Below are 11,134 nucleotides of genomic sequence, written 5' to 3' on the forward strand. Positions count from 1 at the left end.
AACATGCTGATGCTAATCTGATGTTAGTTAAGGATTCTCACTAATTGAATTATGATAACAGGGACTAATGCTTGGTGACCTTCTCTGCTGAACTTCATGTACTTCATTACGTTGACGCAGCTGACTTTGCTATTGATTTGCACCGTAGCTTTAGAATGTGTTGTAGTTCAAGCTTTGATTAGATTGCATTTCTTCCGCCACTTTGGACAACCAGTGTTGTTTCTGTATGTGTTTCGTTTGATGTTGAGATTAATCTACATGACCTTAGCATTATTAATATAGGGAAATAAACATTCTAAACTTTTACTAAAGGTGTAGTTATTCATGACTTAAAGGTCATGGTGCGTGACAATTACTGACTCCAATGATTATTGATTTTATTGATTACTAGTGATTGTCGATTATTGTGTATTGATTATTGATTATATACTGGAGCTATGGTAAGAACTTCTTAATTGCGAGTCAAAAGGTTCATCGACCTATTCCCGTCCCCTTGTAAGTTTACTTATTAAGGTCAGGCGCGCTAACAGTGGTACGGCACATGTCTGGGTACTGTTGGGATGGTTGCAATGATATTGTGCGCTGTAAGATGCAGCACACATGTGTTTGGGCAATGAGGCAGGGCAGTTGCAAGGTGTTACTGCAAGGGACACCACCATGACGTAACCCCAGGAATGGTATTGACTGACTTCCTAGTCTCTGATGTCTTGGTCGTGTTGGTAGAGTTAATTTGACTATATGCGAGGGATGTTGTTAGGAGACAACCAGAGGCACAGTCATTAGACATGCCATCCATCCCATGTACTGCATATGTACATGTAGGTATTTAGCCCTAGTGATTGACATATGTCCAGGTTGTGTACGTGTTGTGGTGCATGGCACTACTAAGGCGTAGGTACATGTATAGCTTACGTCAGCATGGTGCTACTTGCTTCATGTGCAATGTGTCCCTCTGCTCTCCTTTGACATGCATTGAGTGTGTCCTATGTGGCTCCCCCTTCTTGCACTTAACAATTTAACATTAATTTCCCCATATCCGACTTACCCTGCATTTGTGGTGTTTCCTGGTAGTCTGCCCTGTCCTGCGATTCCAATGACCAGTTCCTCCGGGATGACTTCTGCAACCATCTCCTCCATCTCGTCCAGGTCCTCTTGTGGTGCTGGACTACCACCTCCAGTTTGCAGTGCTGCCTTCCTGTGCGATGCCATTTTTGTCTTTCTCCTTCGCTTGCAGTCCTGCGAGCGTTTCTTGCACTCAGTTACGGTTCTCCTCACCTCTGTCACACTGTTAATCTTGTCTACTATCTGCTGCCAGATTGCCTCTCTCCTTCCAATTGCCAATTTTGAGGTGACGAAGAGTTGATGTTGATGCTCCGTCACCTCTCTCATCAGTATTTCATACTCCTCCGCACTGAAACAACACTTTCTCTTTTTCTTCTTCCTCCCCTGTGTTGTTTGTCCTTCTGGCTGGTTCCTGGTTAATTTAGGTCACCCTGGGGTCTCTCCTGGCTTTCTGGCTCCATTTTGCCTCTCCTTTGCACTGTTTTGTGCATTGGTGTCTAAAGTTGACGCTATCGCTGTAAAAAATGGTGCATTTCCATTTTGCAACATGTTTATGTGTCTTAAAACAGGTTAGAGTCATTTTTCCGACGTTAACATAATTTTGCATTACCACAAGGCGCAATGGTTAACTTCACAAATGTTGACTCTAACCTATTATTAGCACCACCCACCGTCATAATATAAATATAAACCCCAGGTGGCGTTAAAATATGGTGCTATCCAGCACTAGTCTTTTTGACGCAGAACTGCTTTTGCACAGTTTTGCGTCAAAAAGTATAAATCTGGCACTAAGTCATAGGTCACGTGACAGGAAAGGCTGCACCACAATAGTTTCCCTGCTCAAGTCATAATGTCGGCTCCTTTAACTCTGCACATTTTGAATGGTGCCTCACATGGGCTTTTGTGAGGACTAGTGGCACCCAAGAAGAGGACTTTTATATGCCTACGTCAAAGCATGCTTGCTGGCTCATTGCTATTCTTTCCGAGACAATGAATTAACCAGTGTGTCTTGTACTTGAAGCCTATAAGGCTGCATCAGCTGCTGTAACAAATCAAGTATTGACAAAGAGGAACGAGTTAGAGCTATTGGTATTGTAAATTCTTAACTGGACTTTTCTTGACACATCAATTGAAAATGAAAATTAAAACAGATGTATAAGCGAGCCAATTCAAAGCGCCACAGCCCCCATGAGCATGAGCACGAGGGAGAGACACAAAAGGAAAAAGATGTTTGCTCGCAGTCAAACGTATCGGCAAACGTGCAATTATACAAATAACAGGGTTGGTGTCCAAGGCAGTAACAAAACCGCCCCACGGAGGGACAAACGAAAAGCATTTACCAATGATAACAAAGGATTTTTGAAAGGCAAGCTCATTAACGAGTAATAGTGATGGGCGTGCGGTGGGCGTGGTTAAAAGCCCACAGATAGATTACAACAGGTCAAAGCACTTGTGCGCTCGACCTAATGAATAAGTTAGGCACGTCCAGCGCTAGGTTCATCATATCACTTTTTTCCAAAAGCATTGATGAAGCCAATAGGTCTCACCGATGCAAGACCTATTGGCTTTGTCAATCTTTTTTGCCATGTTTTACGGCTGTGCGGCTGCTGTACAGCATGGTTCATAATAAAATAAAATAAAAAAGCGCTGTGATGGAGCAAGTGTTGACTGCGCCATAGCACCTTTTTTTTTACTTTCAGCAATATTGCTTAGCAGCCACGCTGCTGTACATGGCTCTTGCATAAGTACTACCTACTGGTTTTGCTATTGCTTGTGGTTTTTAGGCAAGGGTTGATTAAGTGATTTTCCCAGGATCACAGGAGGTCAATTATGCTAGATTCACGCCCATATTTATACTTTTTGACGCAAACCAGCGCCAGCAAAAATCATGCCTCAAACCGACTTGCGCCATTTTTTGAAGCACATCCCTTATTGAAATGACTCCTGTCTTAGCAAAGACAGGAGTCATGCCCCCTTGCCCAATGGCCATGCCCAGGGGACTTCTGTCCCCTGAGCATGGTCGTTGGGCACAGTGGCATGTAGGGGGTCCCAAATTAGGCCCCCCAATGCCACTATAAAAAAAAAATTTAATACTTACCTCAACTTACCTGTACTTACCTGGGATGGGTCCCCCCATCCATGGGTGTCCTCCAGGGGTGGGCGAGGGGGGCAGGGGTGTCCCTGAGGGCAGGGGAGGGCACCTCTGGACTCCTTTGGAGCCCACAGGTCCCTTAACACCTGCCCTGACCCAGGCGTTAAAAAACGGCACACATCAGGCTGTGCGCCATTTTTTAAGGCCCACCCCCTCCTGTGCGTCAAAATGATGCTGGAGTATAAATAAGGCTCACAGGCCATAAAGTCATTTTTGGGGCGGGAACGCCTACCTTGCATGTCATTAATGCAAGGCAGTTTCCAGCATCCAAGAAATGACGCACACAGTGGAATTTTGACGTCCGCAGGGTCGGGCGTCAGAGTTTAAATATGGGGCAAGGTTTGCACCGAATGTGCGTCAAGATTTTTGACGCACATTCAGCGCAAACAGAGTATAAATATGCCCCTCAATCTTTATTCATCAGTTTCCAAGTCGTGGCATGATCTAAATAAATATACATACATTTGACACACACACATATATGTTTATAATATATATTTTAACAGACCTTTACAATTAAGTCAAAGAAGATATTTGAATAATATTTCAATAATCAATGGGAAAAAATAAAGAGCTGATCCAGAAATAAAACACAAATTGGACAGTTAAATGTTTTATTTCTCAACTGACTTTCTCTTATCTGTTTTCATAGAAAGTTTGAACTGGAAAATTAAAAAAGAAATTCTATCACACAATACTTTTTTTTAACTGCATAAGGGTAACCCTATACTTGGTAGGGCTTTCAAAAATTGAATGAAACTCTTAAATGTTCCTCTCCACGGAAATCTTTAGTAAAAGGCGAAAGATTTATTCGATTTGAAGAGAAACCAGAGTATGCTAATTGAAGCCGCCGACTATTGCGCCGGGAAACACCGAGGGCCATATTTATACTCCGTTTGCGCCGAAATTGCGTCGGTTTTTTTGACGCAATTTCGACGCAAAACTAACGCCAACTAACGCCATATTTATACTATGGCGTTAGAGGCGAATAGCGCCAAAGTTCCCGGAATGTGCGTCATTTTTTAGCGTGAACCCCTTCCTTGCGTTAATGATATGCAAGGGAGGCGTTCCCGTCTAAAAAATGACTCCCAGGCCTTTACGTGGTATTTATACTCCCGGGCAAAAGAGACGCCCGGGAGTTGGCGTGGCTAAAAACGGCGCATTTGCGCCACTTTTTAACGCCTGCTCAGGGCAGGCGTTAAGGGGCCTGTGGGCTCAAAATGAGCCCACAGGTGCCCTCCCATGCCCCCAGGGACCCCCCCTGCCACCCTTGCCCACCCCAGGAGGACCCCCAAGGATGGAGGGACCCACCCCAGGGACATTCAGGTAAGTTCAGGTAAGTATAATTTTTTTTTTTTTATATATTTTTTTGGTGGCATAGGGGGGCCTTATTTGTGCCCCCCTACATGCCACTATGCCCAATGACCATGCCCAGGGGACAGAAGTCCCCTGGGCATGGCCATTGGGCAAGGGGGCATGACTCCTATCTTTACAATGATAGGAGTCATGTTGATGGGGGATGGGCGTCGAAAATAAATGGCGCAAGTCGGGTTAAGACGATTTTTTCGACGTAACCTGACTTGCCCCATTTTAAGACGCCCATGCGCCATTTTCCCCCTACGCCGGCGCTGTCTGGTCTACGTGGTTTTTTCCCACGCAAACCAGGTCTGATTGCGCCGTCTAACGCCATTCCATAAATACGGCGCCCGCATGGCGCTTCAGAATGGCGTTAGACGGCGCAAAACTTTTTGACGCTAAACTGCGTTAGCGCAGTTTAGCGTCAAAAAGTATAAATATGGGCCCGACTATCAGGGCGACTAGGTTTACTAAGGTCATCATAGAAAACCCTTCGAAATAGAACCAAGTTATAATAATAGTTGTAATACTTTACACTGATAAAACACTTGTTTCCACAGAAAGAAACAAGCGGAGAGCCCAGCAGTGAGAGGAATTATGGGTATGCAAATTTAGTCGCAGGTCACGTAACAGGAAAGGCTGCAAGACATTTTCCATGGTCAAATCGTAATTTCTGCTCCTTTAATTATCCATGTAACCAGCTGTCTGCAAGGCGGCAACAAAACCGCCCCAAGTAGATAAAGAATTTTTAAAGGGAAGCCCATGAATGAGTGATAGTGAGGAGCGTGCGGTGGGCGTGGTTAAAAGCCACTGAGAGCTCACACCAGGACAAAGAACTTACACACTCGACCTCGAAAGGCTAAGGTCGCGCCGACAGCCGCTGGCGGAAGTGGACTGTATCGGGTCAGTGGCCCTAATATTGTGGGATGGTTAGAAAACGTACGATTTTCATCCAAAAAACAATGACATACTCTTGTACAATTGAGTCCCGCACCTCTCGTTCTCAGTAGCAAACGAAATCATTCAAAAAATAATAAATCTGTCTCTCTGGTTTATCATTAGTACTATACAAAGAGAAACTAAAAGTGAAGAAACAAAACAAAAACAACTCAAAAGGTGCGTAGCTCGTTCCTAGAATGCTCCATATTGATTGACACAAGACGATTTGGGCGACGATTTGTGATCTTAAACTGTGAGGCTAATAAAGGTGAATGAATGTGAGAGAGCATAGCCTAAATAATATATATTATAGACGTGGAACACTTACATTTGACAATGTAATATTAATAATTAATGATTGAATTGTATTAATAAAAATGGTGATTTACTCATTTATGACCACTAATGCTGAATTAATAATAATAATCCTTCGATTATATGTACTCGTATATCTAAAGTTAGCGTAAGTCAAGCAAAGCTGTGTAGCTCTCATATTAAAGCGTATTCTTCTGTCTCTTCAGTGTGCGGACTTAAAACCACCATGACCCAGCTATTGTTCTTTCTGTATTTGTTAGTAACATGAAGGAATTTTCTCATCCGCATGCTAGCAGCTTTTAGTATAAAGCTATGTGCTTCGAAACATTAATGGACACTTCCAAGGACAATGAGACGAGGGGAAGAGAACTTTTAACCTGAGATGTGTGCCAAGATGGTGAAGTAACCCCGGATATGCCACCTACGAAGTGTCGATTATGAAGACCAATTAGAAGACAAGCTAATATCAAGAAAATGACAAATGCATTACTTAATGTATAATTTGATTGGTTACCAATAGTGGGGTGTAGTTATTAACCAATAGAATTTTGGGGGAATGTATTACGAAAAGGGGATAAAAACTCATGACATGAGAGACGAGAGGCATTAGGTAGGGAATGATATCGATTGCATCCAGAAACTCTGTCACTCTATTTGGTGACTTTGAGACTTAGACAAAATCATCTTAGCCCATAGACTGCCCTATTACACTTTCCTCCTTATGAGGAAAGTGTCCCTTGCCTCTAATTTAGATAGATTGACGGTGAATTAACTGATGTCCTGAAGACGAAGACTGATCCTGTATGCTGACCTATCTCGAGGAGGGTAATTATATTGCTAATGGAAATCTATTTGCCTTTTCTTTCTAGGTACCAACTGCTGTATGTTTTGATTAGAGACTTTAGTTAGATGTTTTCCAAATTGGTGTTCAAATTGTTTTGCATGAAGCCCAACATGCTAATGCTAATCAGAGGTTAGACGAGGTATCCATTTGACTGACAAACTAACGTGACTGACGTGATGCTATGCTGAACTAGTATCTTAGAATATTTGATGTATTGTGATCTGGTTATACCCATCTGATTATCTATGTTTCTGATTTTTGCATTATTGAAAGCTTATTGTGGTTGTCATCTTGTAACTGTGCTTATATGCTTCTTGGCTTTGAGATTGATGCATTTGCTATTAGATTGTAATCAATAGGGAATAAAACTCATAAAACTTCATTAAGGTGTGGTTATTCATGACTGAAAGGTCATGATTGCTTCGAATGTTTATTAAATGTCTGGAACTGGATATATTTTGGTGTTAAGTATTGGCAATGTTATTGACATATTAATTGGTGTTTTGATCAGTTATCTCGTCCTACGGTGTCTCACCACTGGGCCCAAAGATTCATTGGCCTAAAACGAGTCCTGATGTGTATAAAGTAACATAGACAGACGCGTTAGCAGTTCTGGTAGCAGAGCGACGGTTTGGCCCTTGGGGGCCCTAGGACGGAGTTTCATTGTTTAATTTGTTTTCTTGTGAAAATACAATTTGGAAAAATGATGAGTTGCTAGATTCGCCATGGCTTTTCCCGGGATCTCGGAGCCTGCCTAAATGAGTTGGGAATGTTCTCGGCGCAATAGTATGTGTGGTTAGGGTCATTGCGCTTATTAAATATTATGCACTTCGCAGGTGATTGTGAATATTTGAGTGCGGTTAGGCCAAATAAGTGTTGTTTGGAAGGAGTGGGCGTACTCCACAGCATGAGAGTAGGGAAGTCGGCGTACTTCATGTAAATGCAGCGCTTGTTGCTCAAAATTATCCACGTGGTTGGTTGTTGTATATGGGCCTATTGAGGTCTAAGACTCCGGAGTATGATGTTAAATTGGTTTATGTAGTAATCTGTGTGGTTTAGTAGGTCAATCGGGTGTGGTTGACAAGTCAAGTTTCGAGTTGTGATGCATATGTGAAACCTTCGATGGAGATTTGACAAGTTCTAAAGTGCACTAGAAGGAGTCATTGACAAGTCGAGAGTAGGATTTGCAGGTCAAATTCTGCTTGCGTACGAGGGAACTGAGAAGGAGAGAGTAGCGGCCGAGGCTTCAAGTGAAATCTCTGTAAAGTTCTGTAGCAAATGTGAAACCCTTCCTGTAGTAAGCCAGCAGATTTGTGTTGTCATTTAAGTGCTAGCAATAATTTGCATTAGTTTGTATGAGTTGTAAGAAGTTAGCGAGGTGTGGACAAGCCGCAAGACTTTGTCAGCTGCAGTGTGTATGAGTGTGACGTCAGTGGTGCCGCGCTGGGATAGGTCAGATGTCGAGAGGGGTCGCGCACGGATTGGCTGCCGTTCGTGAGAGGCAATAGGGTGAGCAAAGGGCAGGTGAAGAGTGTCCTGGGAACTAAGCCGTTTCCTGATTAAATATAAAATAAAATGAATTTTGTTAAGGCATTCAAAAGCGCTTTGAAAGGAGATGTGTATATTGTTGCAACTGATGGGGAACCTACACCACCTGAGGGTACACCAGCTTACACGGTTATGGAAGAAAAGGGTGTTGCACCGTGTTTATGGATAAAACAATGGTGCAAATTAACCGAGAAAGAGGGGTGTCTAGCGTTTCCGGAACATGGAACATTTAATCAAAAGGTGTTAGAAAATCTGAGGTGGATGTTAAGTACGCAGAAACCACCTCCAAGACCGGCACAATATGAGGCTTTGGCAATTTGGGACCTGATGGCTCTTAAACATAGACAAGAAAGATTTCACAGAAGATTGACAAGGGCAGAAAAATCCTATGCAGAGGCTAGGTGAGATAATGAAAACAAAATGTGGAGACGAGGAATAGTGGATGGGTTAAAGTTGTTTCCGGCAATAACACAGGGAGAAGAGACACAGGGAAAGAAAGCTTCTTGCAAAACTGACAAAGATACAGGTAAACTCAAAGAGAATAAAAGATCCTGGGAAGAAGAGGATGATTCAGATGATGAGGCGTTTATGGATAGATTGTTACATGATCGTCCGCCGCCATACGCGGTGAACGACAGTGCTCCAAGTACTAGCTTGGATCCTGGGAACCAGACGAAGGAGAAGGGTGTTACTGATACAGTGCAGACTAGGGATACAGCTTTGATACAGAATGGTGTCAGTGTACCCACTGCACCAGACTCGCCGATACAGTTACAGCCTCCACCACAGATAAAAAGAATTTACCCCGATGTTCCAGTACTCAAGACTACTACGAACTTGGTGGTGCCGCCAGACCCGATATATACAAAGCCAAGGTTAATACAGATTGAGTCAACTCCACAGTTAGTGTCACAACCGCCACAACTGATACCTGGGTATAACCCAGTAGCGGGTCCTTTGAAAGAACCTGCACCAGGATTATTAGAGCAGACCTATGGTGCTGAAGCTCCAAGAAGCTTGGGATCAGGTCAGACACCTGCCGCTATATCACTACCTATTACTGTTGGTCCCCCAGTACCATTATATGCACAGGAGAAAACAGGGACATGCGAACAGGGAGTTATGACTAATGAAATGATAAGAGGAGGGCCTATTAGAACTCCACAAATAATGGCCCAGGGAGGACAGGTTTGCGAACAATCAAGACCCTTAATGGACCTCAGTCCAATAGGGGCACCTCTTGAGGCAATGCGACAAACAGGGTTGGGAGTCCTGACTCCCCAAACTATGAGTACAAATACCTCATATACTCCAATGATACATGCAGGGAACATTTCACTGCAGGGTTTTACAGTACAACAGTTAAATGAGTGGTTAGAGAAAACTTGCACATCACAAAAGACTACAGCGACTACAATCGAACCTGAAAAAGAAAAACAAAATGAATACCTGAATCTAGTACGACTAGGAGTAGAAGCTGCTGAATTGGTGGATGGAACAATGGGAGTAAATAGGTTGGAGTCTTACACTGAGGCAGAATTAAGGTACATATGCCCTAAAATTACCAAAGAGGTAGGCAAAGTACACCAGAAATTAACGAATTTGGCAGAAAAATACAATATCGACATTGGAAACACTAAACATTTGAAACGGAGTTACAGATTAGATTTTGACACGAAAGATTTTGAACACATGAGATCCGCAGGCATGAAGACACACTTGAAAGAGTTGCTGCAAAGCGCACAAATTTGGGGAGCACTAGAGAAATGGGAAGGCCGATGGGTAAAGAAAAGAGATAAGGGAAAAAGAGATAGTCCGGGATCTAATGAAACAACAGTCACACCTAATTTAGACACTGTGAAAATTCTACCTATGAGAGAAACAGCTGGTGGTGTTTTGGTGCATGTGCCTTGGTCCAGGGGAGACATTTTGGGGGTTATTCTAACTTTGGAGGAGGTGTTAATCCGTCCCAAAAGTGACGGAAAAGTGACGGATTTACCACCAGCCGTATTACGAGTCCATTATATCCTATGGAACTCGTAATACGGCTGGTGGTATATCCGTCACTTTACCGTCACTTTTGGGACGGATTAACACTCCTCCAAAGTTAGAATAACCCCCTTTGTCTTTTACGAATGATTATCCTAGGTTAAGGGAAAAACCGATCGAGTGGTATCAACAGACAGATAGATTCGTGAAGCTTGCAAAATGTCTCTGGGAAGACTTAAATACATTGTTTGAGATTATTGTTCCGCCAGACTTGTGGCTTGAGTGTAAGAGAGGGGTAGATTGGCCCACGAAGGAACCAGTGAGGGATAAAGTGACTGGAGCACCTTCTGAAGAGGTGATGAAATATTATCATAAAGTAATTGAGTTTTTGAAACAAAAGGTGTCGCCGAAGGTGACTGATTGGCAGAAAATCGACCGGACCTCTCAAGAGGTTAAAGAGTCAATACATGCATATTATGAAAGGTTGTTGAAGGCATTCAAACATTACAGTGGTACTGAAACAATTGAACCGAAGGACATGAATCATCTTGTGTTCAGATTCGTCGAAGGGCTGAGACCGGAAGTCAGCCAAATGATTAAAAATCATTTGATTTGTTGGCAAGCTAAACCGATTGATGAAGTATTATAGTACGCGAAATACTGTAGTGACGAAATTGAATTGAAGCAGAAAAAGTTGAAGGAGAAAGTGATGGTGATGCAGATAAGGGCTGCACAGGCTGGAATACAGGGAAATGGTGTTCAGCAAATGATACAGCAACAACCGCATTTGAATGGTGTGTTTCAGGCACAGCCGAGGGGTAGAGGTCGAGGGTTTGTAAACCGTGGTTCAGACATGAATAATGCTGTTATTCAAAATGATGGTCAAGGAATGAAAAAGATGTCACCATGTCATGCGTGCGGGGGCGTGG

General features: G+C 43.0%; 1 non-coding gene across 1 annotated transcript; it reads right to left on the bottom strand.

Moving 5' to 3' along the window:
* Positions 1 to 3,934: 3,934 nt before the first annotated feature.
* Positions 3,935 to 4,050, bottom strand: LOC138286879 (U5 spliceosomal RNA). Its single transcript, XR_011202146.1, has one exon. It is a non-coding gene; the product is annotated as a U5 spliceosomal RNA (small nuclear RNA).
* Between the last annotated feature and the right edge of the window lie 7,084 nt (positions 4,051 to 11,134).

This window comes from Pleurodeles waltl, chromosome 3_2, assembly GCF_031143425.1.
Source record: "Pleurodeles waltl isolate 20211129_DDA chromosome 3_2, aPleWal1.hap1.20221129, whole genome shotgun sequence".
NCBI classification, from domain to species: Eukaryota; Metazoa; Chordata; class Amphibia; order Caudata; family Salamandridae; genus Pleurodeles; species Pleurodeles waltl.